Source organism: Heterodontus francisci, chromosome 45 (genome assembly GCF_036365525.1).
Source record: "Heterodontus francisci isolate sHetFra1 chromosome 45, sHetFra1.hap1, whole genome shotgun sequence".
NCBI classification, from domain to species: domain Eukaryota; kingdom Metazoa; phylum Chordata; class Chondrichthyes; order Heterodontiformes; family Heterodontidae; genus Heterodontus; species Heterodontus francisci.
The window spans coordinates 21,592,774-21,613,776 of NC_090415.1; positions in this window are offsets into that span (position 1 = coordinate 21,592,774).

Below are 21,003 nucleotides of genomic sequence, written 5' to 3' on the forward strand. Positions count from 1 at the left end.
ATTTACTAAGTGCCGAGATAGAGTGGACACGAAGGATCTAATTCACTTGGCAGAAAGGTCAATATTAGCGGAGCATAGAGTTAAAGTAATTGGCAGTAGGATTGGAGGAGCGTTCTGGAGTATTTTCTTTTCACCCAGAAGGTGGTGCGTAGCCTGGAACTCACTTGCATCAGAAACTTCAAGATTTAAATGGAATCCGATCCTACCTGGAACCAATGTGTCTTCAGAATAGGAAACTGTTTGACACGAATGAAATAAACGTTCCCATAACAATGCTTTCGTTTTCATATCACATTACGTTTATCTCTGGAATTTCTGCATTTTTATTGTTCCTTATTATCTGACCTGAACTGTACATTGGAATCGCGATGAAATTGCATGGATTCTGTAATATTCAGTCATTTCCTGGATTCCCCCGCAACTCCCCCACACTCCACCACCCCACCCCCGCCCACTGCACTCCACAGCCACGGCAATATGTTTAACTCTGAAATGTCACTCAGTTCTCAAGGGCAATTAGGGATGGACAATAAATGCTGGCTTTGCCAGTGACGCTCACATCCCATGAAATAATTTAAAAAAACATAGTCTGAAATCTACAGAATGAAGCCATCACTCGCAAATAGAAGTGGAGACTGAAAGACACTAAATGAGTCCCTAATTCACACAGTACCAGAGAGTGAGAAAAACAAAGTGAAACCATCACTCACATATAGAACTGGAGACTGAAGGTAACTAGATGAGTCCCAAATTCACATAAAGTATCAGAGAGTGATAGATACAAAGTGAAGATATATCTCACACATAGAACTGGAGGCTGACAGGCACAGATTATGTCCCACATTCATGCATAGTGCCACAGTCTGTCAGATACAGAATTAATCACACACTCACACACCACCACCGGAGAATAACAGAAAAATGATTAATCTCACACTCACATACATTCCCAGAGACTGACTGATACAGAATGAACGCTTCAGTTTCATGCAGTACCAGACACTGACATATACAGAATATGTCCCGCATTCACACACGGCATCAGAGACTGTTAGTTCCAGAATTAATCATATAACCATCCAGGAAGGATGTGAGCCTGCTAGAGGCGGTGCAAAGGCGATTTGTGAAGATATTGCAGCATTGGAGAATTTTCGCCGTGAGAAAATAGAAACATAGAATCACAGAAAGGTTATGGCAGAGAAAGAGGCCACTTGGCCCATTTTGTCTGCGCTGGTCAAAACACCAGCCACCTAGTCTAATCCCACCTTCCAGCATTTGGTTCATAGACCTGGACGTTAGAGCATTTGAGGTGCAGGTCCATGCGCCTTTTAAATGGATTGAGGGTTTGTACATTTAATACCCTATCAGACAGCGAGTTTCAGACCCCCACCACGATCTGGGAGAAAAACAAAATCCACATCTTCCCTTTCATCTTTCCACTAATCACTTTAAATCTATGTCCCCTAGTCACTGACCTCTCTGATAAAGTAAGTAGATCTAGGCACCTCACAATTATTTACATTTCAAATATCCACTCAGCCTTTTCTGTTCCATGGAGAACAGCCCCAGCCTATCCAGTCTTATGCTGGGTATTCTGGGGATATTATCTTTGGAAGATAAGGGGGGCGGAGGTGGGGATTATTGAAGGTGTTCAAATTTACGAAGTGCTGAGATAGAGCGGACAGGAAGGATCTATTTCACTGAGCACACAGGTCAATATCAATGGAGCATAGAGTTAAACTAATTGGCAGTAAGATTGGAGGAGAGCTCAAGAGTATTTCTTTTCACCCAGAGGGTGGTGAGTGGCCTGGAACTCACTGCCTGTAAGGGTGGTAGAGGCAGAAGCCTTTATCACACGGAAAACAATCTTAGACATGCACTTGAAGTGTTGTAACATGTCCGGCATGAATACAATGGGCCGAATGGCCTCTTTTTGTGCGTGGAATTTCTAAGGACCTATGTTTTTAATTGATACTGTGTCATTCAATCTGAATGTGAATGAGATCTTCAATGTTATGTCGAGCCCAGCCTGCTCTCATGGAATTAAGACAGTATCTTTCACATATTCTGGAAAGACTCAGCAGACCAGGCAGCATCTGAAGAGAGGAAGGTGGGATTAACGTTTCGGGTCCAGAGAAGGGTCACAGATCTGAACCCTTAACCCGAGCTTCCCTCCCACACAGAAACTATGGGAGCTGATGGGTCTTTCCAGTATTTTGAGCTTTGATTTTTTAGCTTATTTCTGTCAATATTTCATCCCTTATCCCTTGGAATGGTTTCTGTGAAACGTCAGATCATTGTGTATTTATGTTTTGTTTATTTGAACTGATGTAAACAATGTAGAGTAAAATATAACAGGGCACATTTACAAAAAGACAAACAATATAGACAACCTTTTTATCAAGACTCGATTGATTTGTTTTTCAGTGGGTGATTTATTCTGTATCTGACAGACTGTGATCCTGTATATGAATCTGGGACACATTCTGTGTCTGTCTGTCTCCGCAACTATATTTCAGTAATGGCTTCACTTTGTATCTGCCAGTCTATGATACTGTATATGAGTGTGGAAATCACTCTATGTCTTCAATCTTCAATAATGTACTTGTGTGTCGGCTTCAGTTTGGACTAATGGTATTGAAATTTCATCGTTCAATCAGACTCGAAGTGAGATTTTTAGACTGATATGTGTGCAATATATTATTTGGATGAATTATGTTCCATTGCAGCATGGATAGTGTGTCAAATCTGATTGATATTTAATGAGTTGTTAAGTCTATTATGGGAGTGGCACAATGTCTTTCAATGTGACCGTTCTTGTGATTGTGGGCTGAGATTTATACATTTACCTGTCAGCAGGTATTTTATGGGATTTGGCATTTGTGGTCCATCCCTACGTGCCCTGTAACTGAGTAATGCATTTCAGAGTCAACCACACTGTTGTGGATCTGGAGTCACATGTAGGTGAGACAAGATAACGACAGAGACCACATGGCAACGTTAGTGAAATTCTCTTTCAATGCTAGGTTTTGTGTGATTTAATTGAATTTATTGATTAATTGAACATTCATTCCACTAGCTGCTGTGTGGGATTTGAACCAATGTCGCAACGACATGAGCTTGGATAGTTGGACTACTAGTTTAACGATATGACCACAACTCAATGGCTCTTCCACCACCACGGCAACCCCCTCCCCCCCACCACCCCACCACCACCCACCCCGAAACACGCAACAACTTCTGCACTTCTGTTGGATTGAAAATATATCTGTGAGGCTTGGGATCTTGGTAACATATGAACTAGGAGCAGGTGTAGGACACGCGGCCTCTTGGGTTTGGGAGAGAAAACATAATCCTCATCTCTGCCTTAAATGGGTGACACTTATTTTAGATAGTAACCCCTAGTTCTAGATTCTCCCACAAGAGGAAACATCCTTTCAACATCCACCCTGTTAAGACCCCCCAGAATCGTATGCGCTTCAATCAAGACAGCTATTACTTTTCTAAACTCCACTGGATACAAGAGTAGCTTGTCCGACCTTTCTTCCCAAGACAACCCGCCCAATCTATGTATTAGTCTCGTAAACCTTCCATGAACCACTTCCTTAAATAAGGAGACCAATACTGTACACAGTCCTCCGGATGCAATTTCACTGATTCCCTGTATAACTGAAGCATAACCTCCATACTTCTGTATCCAATTCCCCTCGCAATAGTAAGAGCAGTAAGAGCCTGCCGACCCCTGCTCTCTGTGACTGTGGACCTGATGGTCCTTCAGTGTCTCTGCACTCTGGCAGTGATGATGTACCTACTGTGTGTGGGAAGGATGTTGTTGATAGCTTGGGTGGAGGAATCATCACATTCATGCTGCTTAATTGATTTATTATTTTCATGAGGCAACACAGGAGATTGATAAGGATAATGTAGTTGTTGTTGTGTTCATAGGCACCCAAAACGCGTTTTATTAAGTGCCATATAACAGGATTGTCTGCACTGTTAGAGCCCATGGAATAAAAGGAACAGTAGTCGTGTGGATACGAAGTTGGCTGAGTGACAGGAAACAGAGGGTAGTGGTGAACAGTTGTTATTTTGGACTGGAGAATGGCATATCTTGGCGTTCCCCAGGAGTCAGTGTTAGGAACCCTGTCTTTCTTGATCTATATTAATGACCTAGATTTGGGTGGACAAGGTACACTTAGGATATTTGCACATTGCACAATACTTGAATGCATTGAGAGATGTGAGGAGGATAGTGCTAAACTTCAAGAGCACACAGGTAGGCTGGTGGAATTGACAGGCAAGTGGCAGATGGAATTTGCTGCAGAGAAGTGTGAAGTGATACATTTCATTCTGAAAAACGAGGAGAGGCAAGATAAAATATAACACAAAATTCGGAAGTGGGTTTTGGAGCAGAATGCCCTGTGGGTATATGTGCACAAATTGGTGAATGTGGCAGGGATGGGTGAGAAAGTGCTTCACGAGGGAAACTGAATTCTGGGCTTTGGGGCTTTATAGATTTAGGCATAGAGTACAGAAGCAAGGAAGTTATGAAAAAACTTAAGAAACACTGACTCAGCCTCAACTAGAGTATTGTGTCCAATTCTGAGCAACAGGAGCAGCAGGATGGATGTTAAAGCATTAGAGAGGGTGCAGAGAAGATTTACAAGACTGGTTCCAGTGTTGGGGAACTTACGTCACGTGGATAGATTGGAGAAGCTGGGGTGTTGTTCTCAGAGAAGAGAAGGTTGAGATGAGATTTGATAGAGGTGTTCAATGTCATGATGGTCTGGACAGAGCAGATTGGGAGAAATGTTCCCATTGGTGGAAAGAGCCAGAACTCGAGGGCACCGATTTAAGGTGATTGTAAAAAAGTCACAACAGTGACATGCGGAATAAAATAACTTTTTTTTATTACCCCGCCAGTGGTTCGGTGGAGTACGTGCGTCACATGTGCGAGGCACTGGTTCAAGCCCCACTATCTCCAAATAATTCTTACAACGTTTTAGCACAATAAGGAGAAAGAGGATGGTCAGATTTTATATTAAAGTCCACATCCTGCACCAATACAGCTGTTAAATCAGTCAATGACAACGTATCAGGACTTCATCTCACACTCCCCAGTCAGCAAACCTCAGCCTCTCGCAGCCCAATGTCAACACTACTCACAAACTGTAATCTGCTCGGGTGCAAATATCTTGCTCGAGTCCGCTCTTGTTTCATGTTGGATGCCCCGTCACTCTTCCTCTTACTTTCCTAATCTAACTTCAGATACCAGGCTGCAGTCTGCTGGGGCACATGTCATATTGATTTTCATTTAGATCAACATTCCTACATCGTTACCAGGTTCAACTCCTGGAATTCCCTCCATCGAATTCAGCAAAAGACGCAGCAAAGATTGGGATCTATTCCTCCCATGTACAGAGGGACCTGGGTGTCCTTGTCAATAAGTCACTGAAAGCGAACATACAGGTGCAGCAAGCAATTAGGAAGGCTAACGGTATGTTGGCCTTTATCGCAAGAGGATTTGGGTACAGGAGTGGTGAAGTCTTGCTTCAATTGTATAGAACGTTGGTGAGACCGCACTTGGAGTACTGTGTGCAGTTTTGGCCCCTCTACCTTAAACTTGCTTTTATTTCCATACAGGGAGTGCAACGAAGGTTCACCAGATATGTTTCTAGGATGGCGGGACTGTTCTGTGAAGAGAGATTGGCGAAACTGGGCCTGCAGTCTCTAGAGTTTCGAGGAATGAGTGGTGATCTCATTGAAAACTGCAAAATACTTAAAGGGATACACAGGTTAGATGCAAGTCAGATGTTTCCCCTGGTTGGAGAGTCCAGAATCAGGGGACACAATTTCAAAATAAGAGCGGAGCCACTTTGGACAGAGATGAGGAGAAATTTCTTTACTCAGAGGGTTGTGAGTATTTGGAATTCTCTTTCCTAGTGGCTGTGGATGCTCAGTCAGTGAGTATGTTTAATGCAGAGAGTGACAGATTTTTAAATACCAATGACATACAGGGATGTGGGGATAGTATAGAAAAAATTGAATTGTGGAGCAGACTCGATGGGCTGAATGACCTATTCCTGCTCCTATGTTCCTATGTCTCCCCAGAAATTCTATCATCGAGAAAGACAAAGATATTAACATGTTGGGAATATCATTATCTGCAAGTCATATTGATTTGGATATGTAACACCTTCATTGTGGCCGGGTTCAAACTCTCAAATTCCCCCCTAAAACCACCAGAGAATGATGCAGCACAGATTGGAGTCTATTCGGCCCCTTGTTCCTGGGCTGCCTATTAGATAGCGTCATTCAATTCGTTCCACTTCCCCCCTGCTCAGTCCCCATAGACCTGCACATTTACCTCTTCAGGTATTTATCCAGTAGCCCTTTGAAAGTTATTACTCAATCCGCTTCCACCGCCCTTTCACTGAGTGTATTCCTGATCTCAATAATTCACTGGATAATTGTTCTCTGCTGTCACTCCTGGTTCTTTTTGACAATTACCTAAAATCTGTGACTTCTGGTACAGACACATCTGCCACTGGAGCTGTTTCTCCTCACTGATTACATCTCAAGATTGCATGATCTTAGGCGCTTCCAATAAATTTTCCCTTAACCTTCGCTTCCCTGCATTGAAAACCCAGTGTTTCTCCAGTCTCTCCACGTAACTGATGCCTTTCGTCCCTGATATCATTCTGGCAAAGCTCCTCTGAATCGTCTCTTTGGCCTTGACTCCATTCGAAAGTTCCCAGAATTGGACACAAATGTGAACTGGGGCTTAAACAGTCTTTTATAAAGATTGCGCTCAACCTCATTTCTTTAGAATTCAAACTTGAGTTATAATGACAAGGATCATTCAAAACTCCACAGAAATGCTGTCTTGCATTACCAGAGTGAGTTCTTGGATTGGAGTGGGGGTAATTCTGCTCCTTTGTATGAAATTACTCGGTGTTCTGAAGCCAAGTACAGCTGTTGGAAGCTGTAGAAAAGTAAAGGACAAATTTCGTTTCCCTTGTTTAATACAAGAGGCATCAGCACTTTTGGAAAGGTCTCAGGACTGGGGTAAGACTGCTGATAATGATGAGGACTGGGAACATGATAAAGACAAAGAATCAATGGCGGACAAAATGGCACATGACTAGGACTGTAGTTCAGTGATAAAGCACATGCTTTGCATGTATGAGGTTCTGGGTTCAATCCCCGGTATCTCCGATTTGCTTTGAGGGGACAGTTATCCAGTAGATGCCACGCAATGCGGTTAAGCTTTACGTTTAAGTCCACAATTCGCAGCAATGAAACTTTTTAATCAGTCAATAATATTGTAGCAGGACTTCACTGCAAACCCTCCAGCCAGTGCACCTCAGACGATAGCAGGCCAGTGTCAACACTGCTGGCAGACGGGAATGTGTTCCAGTGCAGTGTCGTGCTTGCAGTCCACACTTGCTTTCTGTTAGATGCCCTGTCATTGTTCCACTCACTTTCCTAATCTAACGTCAAATATCAGACGGAGCACTGCTGGGGCAAGACGGAGAGGTGACTGTTTATGTGAGAAGCAGAAAGGGTGATGGAGTCTTGGGGCATCGAATCATCGAAAGGTGACAGCACAGAAGGAGGTCATTCAACACGTCCCGCCCATGCCAGCTCTCCGCAAGAGCAACTTAACAACTCCCACTTCCATAAAGTTTCCCCTTCGCCCTGTAATTACCTTCTTTGAGCTTCAGGCGCTTATCCAATTCCCTTTTGAAAACCACTCTTGAATTTGATTCCACCACAGTCTCAGGCAGTGCATTCCAGATCCTAACCACTCACTGGAGAAAGAAGATTTCCCTCCTGTCACTTGTGATTCTTTTCTCGATCACCTTAAATCTGAGTGATCTGGTTCTGGACCCATCCGCCAATGAGAACAGTTGCTCTCTATCGGCTCTGTTTATACCACTCATGATATAAAACCAAACAGTGGGCTGGATTTAGTGTCCATCAGTTCTTAAATTAATCTCAGCATATTCCCAACTCTCACGCTGGTTTTACACTTCACTCCTTTGAGGGCCTCTCTGAGCGATCATTTTCCATATCAGCAGATACTGTTTACTTTTGTAAACCTTTCAGAGCCACACAACTAACAAGTGACGATTCAGCTCCCTCTCACAGTCATTCACACCCCTTCATGCAATCGTACAGCTTATTGACAGTTACCAACTGCTAACAGTTTCTGTGGTGAATGAACGCTTGGCTCTCTATTCCACTACTGTATTGTCCATGTGAAGAAGGCAAAGTCACAAGAGTCTGAGCTCAGTCTATTCTTGGTGAATGTTCCCCAAGCGCATCCCAATGTGCATTCCCAATTCATCCATAAATGCAATGTTCCTTTCTACATCGTGATGAGCTCCGCAGCATGATCCAGTTGCCTTCGTTGCTTGAATGCTGAATGCAAGTCTCGAGGATTGTTTTCTCGACGGCATGTTTTACATGAAAAGAAGAAAAGCAAATCAGAGTCAGAGCTTGCCTCATTCGATCCACTGAAATTACTGTTGCGCACACCTTTTTAAGTTCTGCAGTGAAGGCACCAATTGATAACGTCGCCAATGAAGCACTTATTACCCACCTCAGATGCAGGAATCATCACATCCTTGCGTCATCTCCTGCACTGCCTCCTTTGCTGGAGAGCCGTCCTTAAGTGTCAAGGAGACGTGTGACCAGTGGTGTTCCACAGGGATCCGTGCTGGGACCACTGTTGTTTGTGATATACATTAATGATTTGGAGGAAAGTATAGGTGGACTGATTAGCAAGTTTGCAGACGACACTAAGATTGGTGGAGTAGCAGATAGTGAAGGGGACTGTCAGAGAATACAGCAGAATATAGATAGATTAGAGAGTTGGGCAGAGAAATGGCAGATGGAGTTCAATCAGGGCAAATGCGAGGTGATGCATTTTGGAAGATCCAATTCAAGAGTGAACTATACAGTAAATGGAAAAGTCCTGGGGAAAATTGATGTCCAGAGAGATTTGGGTGTTCAGGTCCACTGTTCCCTGAAGGTGGCAACGCAGGTAAATAGAGTGGTCAAGAAGGCATACGGCATGCTTTCCTTCATCGGACGGGGCATTGAGTACAAGAGTTGGCAGGTCATGTTACAGTTGTATAGGACTTTGGTTCGGCCACATTTGGAATACTGCGTACAGTTCTGGTCGCCACATTATCAAAAGGATGTGGATGCTTTGGAGAGGGTGCAGAGGAGGTTCACCAGGATGTTGCCTGGTATGGAGGGCGCTAGCTATGAAGAGAGGTTGAGTAGATTAGGATTATTTTCATTAGAAAGACGGAGGTTGAGGGGGGACCTGATTGAGGTGTACAAAATCATGAGAGGTATAGACAGGGTGGACAGCAAGAGGCTTTTTCCCAGAGTGGGGGTTTCAATTACTAGAGGACACAAGTTCAAAGTGAAAGGGGAAATGTTTAGGGGGGATATGCGTGGAAAGTTCTTTACGCAGAGGGTGGTGGGCACCTGGAACGCGTTGCCAGCGGAGGTGGTAGACGTGGGCACGATAGAGTCTTTTAAGATGTATCTAGACAGATACATGAATGGGCAGGAAGAAAAGAGATACAGAACCTTAGAAAATAGGCGACATGTTTAGAGAGAGGATCTGGATCGCCGCAGGCTTGGTGGGCCGAAGGGCCTGTTCCTGTGCTGTAATTATCTTTGTTCTTTAAGGATTGTTTTCTCAAGGGCACATTTTACAGGAAAGGAAATAATGAAAGAACATCAGTGTCAGAGCTTCCCTCCCTCCAATGAAATTACTGTTGTGCATGCTTTATGTTCTGCAGTATAAGCCAATGAATCACTTCGTACCCACCTCAGCAGTAGGAGTCAGGATGATGTAACTGCCCCAATCTCGTGATGGTTCAATGCTGCTCTCAGGGAAAACATGAATGATGTGAGGGTGCTGGAAAAAGAAGCACATTTCTTTTGGACTATGAACATAAAGCAGGCCATTTAGCCCAGCTGTTCCCTGCTAGTGGTTATGCTACTCGTGCACCTTCCCATCCATTCCTACCTACTACTATCAGCATCATCTTCCATTTCTTTCACTCTTATCTACCTTTTCCTTAAAGCAACACTGAGGATGGAGAATGGTCTGGCCGCACTGCCACCTTACCAGTTGTGTACGCAGGAAGAGCATTCACATTTGTGCTACTACTGGACACGGCATGCCTGTTTCTTTTAGTGCTCAGTCTCTTCTTGCTGAATGTTCCCCAAGTGCTTGACCCTTTGGACGCCTTCTCTGCTTGACAGGCAGAAGCTGGCAATTGCGCAGTCTCACACGGCTCTGCATGGTTGTTTCAAGGGCGGATGGGGAAACATGTGGCTGTGTGTCCACGTGCACTGCTGGGATGGGTGCAGGAACAGGTGACTGTGTGTCCATGTGCACTGCTTGGATGGGTGCAGGAACAGGAGACTGTGTAACTGAACAGCAAGGAGAGGGTACCGCATGTGGGGGAAGTGGAGCTTTGAACAGGCAGGCGTATGTATGGTCCATCAGATCATTAGGCCAGGGGGTGAAACGCTCAGGATCCATGGATTGTGGCACGTGACTGATGTCCAGCACATGGCCACCTCCATCCAAAGGTGCTTCCGGGCAATTGTTGGGCAAATTAATTGGCTCCATCTCATCAGCCAGTCCTTGTGTTTATGGTGCATGCACAGAAAAAGGCACTCCCCTTCCGCTCCTCCCTCCTCGCCTCTGACCTCCCTTCCCCCTCCCTCCCTTCCCCCTCCCTTCCCCCATCCCTCCCTCCCTTCCTTCCCGTCCCTCCCTCCCTTCCCTCCTTCCTCCCTCCTTCCCTCCTTTCCCCCCTCCCTCCATCCTTTCCCCCTACCCTCCTTTCCCCCCTCCTTCCCACCTTTCCCCCCTCCTTCCCTCCTTTCCCCCGCCTCCTTCCCTCCTTCATCCCCCCTCCTTCCCTCCCCCTCCTTCCCTCCTTTCCCCCCTCCCTTCCTACCTCCCTTCCCCTTCCCTCCTCCTTTCCCCCCTCCCTTCCCTCCTCCCTTCCCCCCTCCCTTCCCCCCTCCCTTACCGCCTCCATTGAAATGTTTTCAGACCAACTTAACAAAAGGGACTGGAGCACATGCGGTGCCCCAGACAATGTAAATATTTTCAGAGCAACTTACCTTGGAACAATCGCCTCTGTCTAATAAAAATGAAGCAAATGCCCAAAATGACTAAATAATGGAGATAAAATGCCCGACGAAACCTCTCCTCCTTCCATTTTCAAAAACTCGCGCAGAAGCTTTCGGAAGATTGACGCGCATGCGCACACGGGCTCCGGCCATCAGTGCATGCGCTGCGGTCCGGATTGCCAGGACCAGTTTGCGCATGCGTAGAGGCCATCCTGGCGTGTTCCCCGAGGAAGGACGTTGCGCGAGGACGTAAGCTGCGCATGCGCAAACTGGTCCTGGCAATACGGACCGCAGCGCATGCGCAGAAGGCCTGAGACCGTGTGCGCATGTGCGCACCGCGGCGCATCCTGATGACGTAGCGTTGTCATCAATCACTTTATTTTTATTATTGTGTCTCCACTTGGTGAGTCATTGAGAATGACTGAGTTTCTCTGTTGTTCTACCATCTCCACAGGGAGAGTCACTGATGAAATCTGTTACTATAGTATCTCCACAGGAAGTATAACTGAGTCAGTCTGTTATTACAGTATCTCCAGAGGGAGAGTGAGCGATTGGGTCTGTTATATTCGTATTTCCACAGGAAGTGCAACTCAGTCGGTCTGTTCTTATGGTATCTCCAAAGGGCGACTGCAGAGTGGGTCTGTTATTAATGTATCTAGACACGTAGAGTAAGTAAGTCGGTCTGTTACTATAGTATATCCACAGAAAATGTAACTGTTGTTATTGTACCTCCACAGGGAGAGTGACTGAGTGGGTCTGCTGTTCTCATATCTCGACTGAGAAAGACTGTGTGGGTCTGTTAGTGTAGTATCCCCACAGGGAGTGTGAATAAGTGGATCTGTTATCATAGTACCCCCACAGGGAGAGTCGTCAAGTGCGTCTATGATTATAGTGTATCCACAGGGAGTATCACTCAGTGGCTTTTTTATTCTTGTATCGCCAGTGGAGGACTCATTGATAGGGTCTGTTATTATAGTACCTTCACAGGGCGAGCCACTATCTGGGTCTCTGATTATAGTATCTCCAGAGTGAGAGTGACTGAGGGGGTCTGGTATTTTAGTATGTCCACGGGGAGAGTATCTTAGTGAGTCTGATATTATAGTATCTCCCCAGGAAGAGTTACTGTGTGAATCTTTTTTTATAATGTCTCCACAGGAAGTGTCTCTGAGTGTGTCTGTTACTTTGGTATCTCCACAGGGAGAGCCACTGAATTGTTCTGTTATTACAGTATCTCCACAGGGAAAGTCAGTACGTGGGTCTGTGATTAATGTATCTCCAGAATTAGAGTGTCTGAGTAGCTCTGTTATTATAGTATCTCCACAGGCAAAGTCACTGGGTAGGTTAGTTATTATATTATCTCCATAGGGAAAGTGACTGAGTCGTTCAGTTATTTTAGTATCTTCACAGGGAGAGTCACTGATTGGGTCTGTTATATTTGTATCTCGACAGGGACATTGTCTGAGTGGGTCTGCTTCTATCCTCCCTCGGCAGAGAGAGTCACTGAGTGGGATTGTTATTGTAGTATCTCCACAGAGAGAGTCACTGAGTGCGACTGCTAGTGCAGTATCTCCACAGGGAGTGGGACTGAGAGGGTCTGTTATCATAGTAACTCCACAGGGAGAGTCAGTGAGTGGGTCTCTTATTATTCTATCTCCTCAGGGTGGGTCAGTGAGTAGGCCTGTTATTATAGTATCTACACAGGAAGGGTCACTGACTGGGGTCGGATAATATAGTATCTCCTCAGGGAGAGTCACTGAGAGAGTCTGTTGCTATGTTATCTCCACAGGAAGTCTAAGCGAGTGAGTCTGTTATGATAGTAACTCCACAGGGAGAGTGAGTGAATGGGTCTGTTATTATTGCATCCCGACATGGAGAGTAACTGAGTAGATCTGTTACAATAGAGTCTCCACCGAGAATGTAACTGAATGCGTCTGTTGTTATAGTAACTCCACAGGGAGAGTGAAGGAGTTGTTCAGCTATTTTTGTATCTCCACAGAGAGAGTCAATGCGTGGGTCTGTTCGTGTAGTCTTTCCACAGAGGGTGTGACGGAGAGGGCAAATTATCACAGTAACCCCACAGGGAAAGCCGCCAAGTTCCTCTGTGATTATAATACATCCACAGGGAGAGGCAGTCGATGGCTTTTTTTATTATTGTAACTCCATTGAAAGAGTCATTGAAAAGGTCTATTATTATGGTATCTCCACAGGGAAAGTAAATGATTCGTCTGTTATTATAGTATCTCCAGACGACAGTGAATGAGTGGGCTGGTTATTTTGATATCTCCACAGGGAGAGTCACTCAGTGGTTCTGCTATTATAGTATCTCCACAGGGAGAGTGGCCAAGTGGGTCTATGATTTTAGTATATCCCCAGGGATACTCACTCAGTGGCTTTTTTTATTCTTGTATTTCCACTGGAATCGTCATTGATAGGGTCTGTTATTATGATATCTCCACAGGGAGAGCCACTCTGTGGGTCTGTGATAGCATTTCAGGAGTGCGAGACACTGAGTGGGTCTGTTATTTTTGTATCTCCACAGGGAGAGTCACTGAGTGGTTCAACTGTTATAGTTTGTCCACAGGGAGGGTCACTGACTGGGTCAGTTAATTTCGTATCTCCACAGGGAGAGTCACTGAGGGAGTCTGTTATTATTGTATCTCCACAGGGCGAGGAACTGAATGCGTCTGTTCCTCCTGTATTTCCACAGGAAGTGCAATTCAGTGGATTTGTTCTTCTGGTATCTCCAGAGGGCGACTACCAGAGTGTGTCTGTTATTCTAGTGTCTTCCCAGAAAATGTAACTTAATGGGTCTGCTGTTATAGTACCTCCAAAGGGAAAGTGACTGAGTGGGTCTGCTATTACCGTATCGCCACAGAGAAAGTCAAAGTGTGGGTCTATTAGTGTAGTATCTCCACAGGGATGTGACTGAGAGGGCCTGTTATCATAGTACCCCCACAGGGAGAGTCGCCAAGTGCGTCTGTGATTATAGTATATCCAGAGGGAGAGTCACTCAATGGCTTTTTTATTATTGTCTCTCCACTGGAACAGTCATTGAACGGGTCTGTTATTATAGTATCTCCACAGGGAAAGTCACTGATTGGTCTGTTATTATAGTGTCTCCAGAGGGAAGGTGACTGAGTGGGTCAGTTATTTTATTATCTCCACAGGTTGATTCACTTAGTGGGCTTTATATTATAAAATCTCCGCAGGGAGAGTCTTTGAGTGGTTCTGCAATTATAATATCTATTCAGGGAGAGCCACTGAGTTGGTCTGTTATTAAAGTATCTCTACAGGGAGGGTCAATGCGTGGGTCTGTGATGAATGTATCTCCAGTGCGAGAGTGATGGAGTGGCTCTGTTCTTGTAGTATCTCCACAGGCAGAGTCACTGAATGGGTTAGTTATTATATTATCTGCACAGGGAGAGTGACTGAGTGGTTCAGTTGTTTTAGTATCTCCACAGGGACAGTGGCTGAGTGGGTCTGCTTATATCGTATCTCGATAGAGAGAGTCAATGAGTGCGTCTGATAGTGTCGTATCTCCGCAGGGAGTGGGTCTGAGAGGATCTGTTATTATAATATCCCCACAGGGAGAGTAACCGAGTGCATCTGTTATTACAGTCACTGAGTGGTATTGTAATTATAGCATCTCCACTGGGAGAGTCATTGAGAGTGTCTGTTATCATCGTATCTCCACAGCTATAGTCACTGAGTGGGCCGGTTATTATGGTAACACCACAGGGCGAGCCACAAAGTCAGTCTGTGACTATAGTATCTCCAAAAGGGAGAGTGACTGAGTGGGTCTCAGATCTGCCCTGTTGAACGCTTCTCCTGATAGAGAGAAAGGTGACTGACAGACCAGTCCTCTGGGAAAGATGGATCAGGTCACAGACCAGTTGGATGTTCTCCTGGATGGATCGGCCCAGGACCTTGTAGGACTGGTCGGAGTACATCATCTGGGCCAACAAAGAGCCCACGCGGCTAAACATAGCCCAGGCAACGATCTTGTAAACCATGCTTAGGAGGGAGATCCGACGCCAGTTTTTAAACAAGCGGGGTTCACCCCTCTTCGGAAGCAGGACGATGACAGCCCTGTCCCATTAGAGGGGCATCTCCCCAGTCGCCAGCCTTTCCACCAAGACCCGCGCGTAATCGTCCCCCAGGACGTGCCAGAATACCCTGAGGAACTCCGCTGTCAGCCCATCCGAGGCCGGGGATTTGTCCTTCGAGAGCTGGTGCAGGGCGCCGGTCAGCTCTGCAAGCGTGCAATCTTTCGGTGCCCTCTGGGCTGATATTCGGCATGTCCTCCCACAAAACCCTGCGCAGGTCCTCGCTGAACGGATCCAGAGAGAACAATGCATGAAATATCTGAGGACCAGGAGGCCCATACCCTCCAGATATGTGATGGAGGATCTGTTGTCAGTCAGAAGATTGACGAGCTGCTTATGGACCCCTTGCCATTTTTCCAGCGATTAGAAGATGGGTGAGGCATGGTCCCAATCTTCCAGGATCTGGATCCGTGAAATCACATACGGGCCTTCGAACGCTATGAGCTGCAGGTCCCTGAGCGTGCCCTTCTTCTGTTTGTACGCCTGTCCCAGGGCCTGGTCCGTGACAGCTGACGGTGGCGGGACTCCAAGTCGAGCACCTCCCTGTCTACGCGCCCGATCTCTGCTTCCCGACTCTCGGTCGACACCTTCGCGCATTCCTGACACAAGACACGGATGTGAGTCTTGGCCACAGCCCACCATAGCCTCAACGAGGGCAAGCCCCCCTGCTTCCTTCTCTAATCAGCCCATAACGGACGGAACAAGTCCTGGAATCGCTCGTCCTCCAGCAGCCGGTTGTTAACGTGCCAGGACACGGACCCCGCCCCCGTGCAGTGCAGACTAAACTTCGCCCACACCAGCTGGTGGTCCGAGCATGGCACCAGCCGCATGGAGGCCGCTACGACGCGAGTGATGTGCGCCTGTGAAATGTATAGGCGTTCGATTCGGGACCCTACTCCTCCAGACATACAGGTTAAGTACTGAAGTCGGGATCGAGATTCCGCCAGACGTCCACCAGGTTGAGTGAGCTGATCAGTCCCCTCAACTTCTCCACCGATGCTTGGCCACGCTGGGGAGCCAAGCGAAGCCACACCTCAAGGGTACAATTGAAGTCCCCCCGAGGATGATGCACTCGTCGCAATGAAGATAGCTCAAGGGAGAGGGCACTTCTTCAAAGAAGCGCACTTGCAATGCACCAGGTCTGGGCACGTACATGTTCACAAAGTGCAGCAGCACACTACCCACGCGAGCAGCAAGGGGGAGCAAGTGACACGGCACTTGCTCCTTGACCCTCAAGATCTCCGGCAGAAAATTCGGGGCCAACAAGATAGCCACGCCTCTAGAAAAAAGGTGTGACGTGACTCATGTAGACCCCATCCTTCCACTCCACGAGACAGGTGGCTCCGTCTCCCATAACAGTGTGGGTTTCCTGCAGAAATCTGACCACATATCTCCCTCCCTTGAGGACTGAGAGATTGTGAAATCTGTGGAGAGTCTGCCTGCTGCCGTTGATGTTGAGGCTGGATATTGTTATCTTCATGACTAAATTACTTAAAATCCCGTCACCAACAGCTCACTGGGAGGAGGGAGCAGAAGTGCACCTAGCCTTCTCCTGCTCAAGGATCCCATTAGAGAACGCTTTGAACTGGTCCCTCTCAACCAGTTTAACAGCCACGCCCTTCACCACTTTTTTGAGGGTGACATGGATGGACCAGACGATCAGCGCCAGATTCAACCAACAGACGGGGGCCAGATGAACTTTCTTGCAGCAAACGCTGCATGCGATGAGGAAGTGCCGAAGTTCCTGGTGGGGATGAGAGGAGACTCGGTGGGAAGCACAAAGGAGTTCACTGCCTCACTGGCGATGGATTCAAGCTCGTCCTCCATGCCCCACACCGAGTCCTCATCCTTCTCCGGGGCATCACAGCCAGTTGCCGACACACCCATTACACACTGTAGGGCTGGCATCCAGACCGCGCAGGGTGGTCACGCCACCGTCATGATCCCACCCCAAGAAACGATGGTGGAGGAGGACACTCTGGGCTGTCAAACGGTACTGGAGCTTATGGGAGGCAGCGATTCAGAACCCTGCTCCACCTCTGCTCCCAGGCCAATGTGCGGCCGATGGGAGATGATAATTCCCGACTCGGGAAATCCAGAAAGAGCCCGGACCGGAGGTGGAGATAGGAGACAATCTCCCGCCCTTGCTACGCCCACAGCAGATGGGGAAGCATTTTCAACCATAGCTTGGTTCGGTATGGCCTGGTTGGGAGTGGATTTTAGCTAGGAGGGCCGACCCTTTGGGGCCTTGCCCTCTCTTCCACTCAGGGCACATGACCCAGTGGCAGATTGGGAGGTTTCTCCAGGAGCATTCCCAAGCTTCCCCACCGCAAGCAGGGCTCCACTTGCTCCATCAGAGTCTGTGTGTACCGGAGTATCACCCTCCTCTCCATCGTGAGAGTAGGGAGCTTCTGCCCAGAATTTGCAGCCTTGATGGTGGTGGTGACAGGGGGAACCTGGGGGCCCGGACCAGGAGACAGCGCTCTTCTAACAGAATGGCCCTGCACATCAAGGCCCTGTGTTGCCTCTGTAGAGGGGAGCCTTCTCCTCTTTCTCCCACTTGGGCTCAGAGGCTGAGAGTCCTCCTTGTCATCAGAGGTTTCCGCCTCCACACCCTTCTTTTGTTTAATTTCCCTGGGCCTGAGCCCATCCCTGGGGCAGGTGGGTTCCCCAGGGGCAGGCCTGGGGCTGAGATTAGGCTCGGGTTGTGCCATGGTTTCCAGGGGACGCGCCTCTCGTTGTCAATTTTTCTTCTACGACTTCCTTCCACTTGGAGGGTCACTCCCATCCCCAGTGGAGGCCGTGAAAATCGCAGCCTCCAGAACCGACTGAACGGTCTCTGTTGGAGGTGTAGGGGGAGTGGGAGGAGGTGCTGTTGCGCCACCCTGGGCTGCTGAGCTGGAGTTGGCGGCCGGGATGTTGGGGCATGCAGACATGGCACCGCGCCCCGTCCGAGGTCCAGAAGATGCAGTAGGCCATCCCCTGGAACTCTACACTGAAGTAGCCCTGCAAGCCCTCCTCTCACGCTAACTACATAAATAGATGTCAGCAGAAGGAGTAGACATGTCAGAGGCTGTTCTCACGAAGACTGAGCGGGTGTAGAGTGATTCCCGACCTCACCTCCCCCAGTTGGTTTTGGTGGGGGAAGAGGAGCTCATTAGGAATGAAGGACGGGATTTTTGACAACATTACCTGCTGCACATTGGCTCCCAGAGGGCCTCTGGCAGGAAACTCCCACCCACTGTTAGCCCCTTATTCAGGGTGAGGGGCACCACCCACCCGATCTTCCTGAAGGACACAGCCTTCCACTACATCTTTGAGGCTGCCACAATGGCTGAGGGGCTGACTGCTTTGGCCATTTCCTTAACGCATGCCTCAATAGTCATGGTTGAGTGGGTGTAACACTTCACCCCATTCTTTGATGTCAAGATTTTAAAGATTTTAAGTGGGGCCACAGGAGTGTCTGGGGCAGCAGCTGCAGCATAGGAAGGCCCGGTCACTGGAAAGGACTGTGAAGCTGTGGGGTCGATGTTTCGCACCCAAGATTGAATAAAATAGAAATGGAGAGAAAGGAAATAATAAACAATAACAATAAATTATCCCACCACTACACAAAACGGAGGTTATGGCTAGGGAGAGAGGGTGAAGGAGAGGAAGGTCAGGAAGAATCAGTCTCTTTGTAGATGTTATTTTCATGCAGTCATTTCACTGGTCTTCCAGTTGGTGGTGGCTATCTGGTAAATTGGACAGACACATGGCATGTTAACTTCAATGCTGAGAAATATGAAGTGATGGATTTTGGAAGGAAGACAGTTGAGAAGGCAATATAAACGAAATGGTGCAATGTTAAAACGGGTGTAGGAGCAGAGAGAACTGTTGCTTCACCCACAGTACCTTACACATACAGGAGCTGACAATGTGTCTGTCTCTCTCCATTTCGAACACTCTCTTTCAATGCCTTTCCTGACTTTTCTCTGAACCCTTCTTGGTTGAGCAGTACACTGAAATATTTCAGACTCAATGTTTAAAATAACAGCTCATGTTTCTTTCTTTCCATTCAGACGTTCCTGATTGTGAACCTCTCAGTTATCTGTGCAGAGACACGATATAAGGGTGCTAGAATGGAGTTGAAGATTTTTGTTGATTGAATGGGGTGTGAATTAGATTGTGGATTGCATCCCTTGCAAATACACACAACTGAAGGTCTTTACAGCAGATGTCCTGAGAGAATGAAGCGGTTTATTAATGTCTGACTAATATCAGACACATGAAAGAACAAGACTGGGGAGAATTTTCAAAAGCTGAGACAGTCAGCCAACAGCAGAAAGGTTAATATCTTTTGTGACTTTGAATTTCTCAATCAATAAAAAGAAAATCTGGAATAATAGATTCTCCAAGATGAAACGATTCACTCTCATTCCTCTGATACTGATTTACCTTCAAGTAGCTTTTCCCAGTCCACTTTTTCCAAATCGACCCAGCTTCATTCCCTAAAACTAAACGTAAAACTGACCCATCACTTGTTGACCTGGCTACGTAATGACATAAAGAAGGTTCTCTGAATGCATGTTTAGAAATCTGTATCCCCTCTACCAATATTTCACACTCCTCCTCTTTAACTACAATGTCTGCATCATTCACCCTCTTTTATGAAGACAGACAGAAATTATTCATTACGAACCATGCCCACATCTAGCCCCCCCCCCACCCCAATCACCGCCCCCCCCCCCCCCCCCACCCCCGCATGCACACATTCTGTTTTTGGTCCCCAATTCTCTAACCTTAGTTTTCCTCTTGCTCTTAATATATTTATAAAACATCTTTGTGTTTTCCTTGATTTTACTTGATGATACTTTTTCCCGGCTCTCTCTTAACTTTCCCAATTTGTTTTTTTCTTCTTTCACTCTGAACTTTCCTCACTCCTATCGGCTTTCTCTGATATTGACCTCTCAGTATCTGACATTAGCTTCCCTTTTGTGCCTTATACTACCCAGTTTGGTCCTTGACATCCAAGGGGCTTTAGATTTGGGACTTTAACCCTGTTTGTCTTTGTGTGAACATACTTGTTCTCAACCCTCACTAACTCTTACTGCTCTGACACTGATTGACCTTCAAGTAGCTGTTTCCAATCCACTTTGCTAAATTCCCCCATTCCGGTAACCACCATTTCCTCTGATGCCCCGAAGGACAGAGTCATTTTTTCCAGAAGTTTTCCCACTACCGAAGTTAAAATGACTGACCTAAGGTTACCAATGTAGTCTCCGCAATGTCTTTCTCCATCTCTTTCTATATCTATGTCTTCCGTTTCGTTCTCTCTCTCGCTTTACCTCAGTCTCTGTCTCTGTCTCTCTCTCTCTCTCGCTCTTTCTCTCTCTCTCTCTTTTCCTGTCTCTTTCTTTGTCGCTACCACTCTCTATTTCTGTCTCTCTCTGTCTCTGTCTCTGTATCTATCCCTGCATCTGCTCTTGCCTCTCTCCCACTATCTGTCTCACAGCCTCTCACTGTTCCTCAGTCTCTCCCTCTGTCTCTGTCTCTGCCAATCCCTCTTTCTCCCTCTCTCTCTCTTTGTCTCTACCTCTCTATCCATGTCTTCCCCAATCCCTGTCTCTTCCAATCCCTCTCTCCCTCTGTCTCTGTCTCTCCCTCTCCTTCTGCCCCGCGGTCTGTATTTCCCTCTCCCTCTGTCCCTCCCTCTGGCTCCCTGTATCATTTCCCC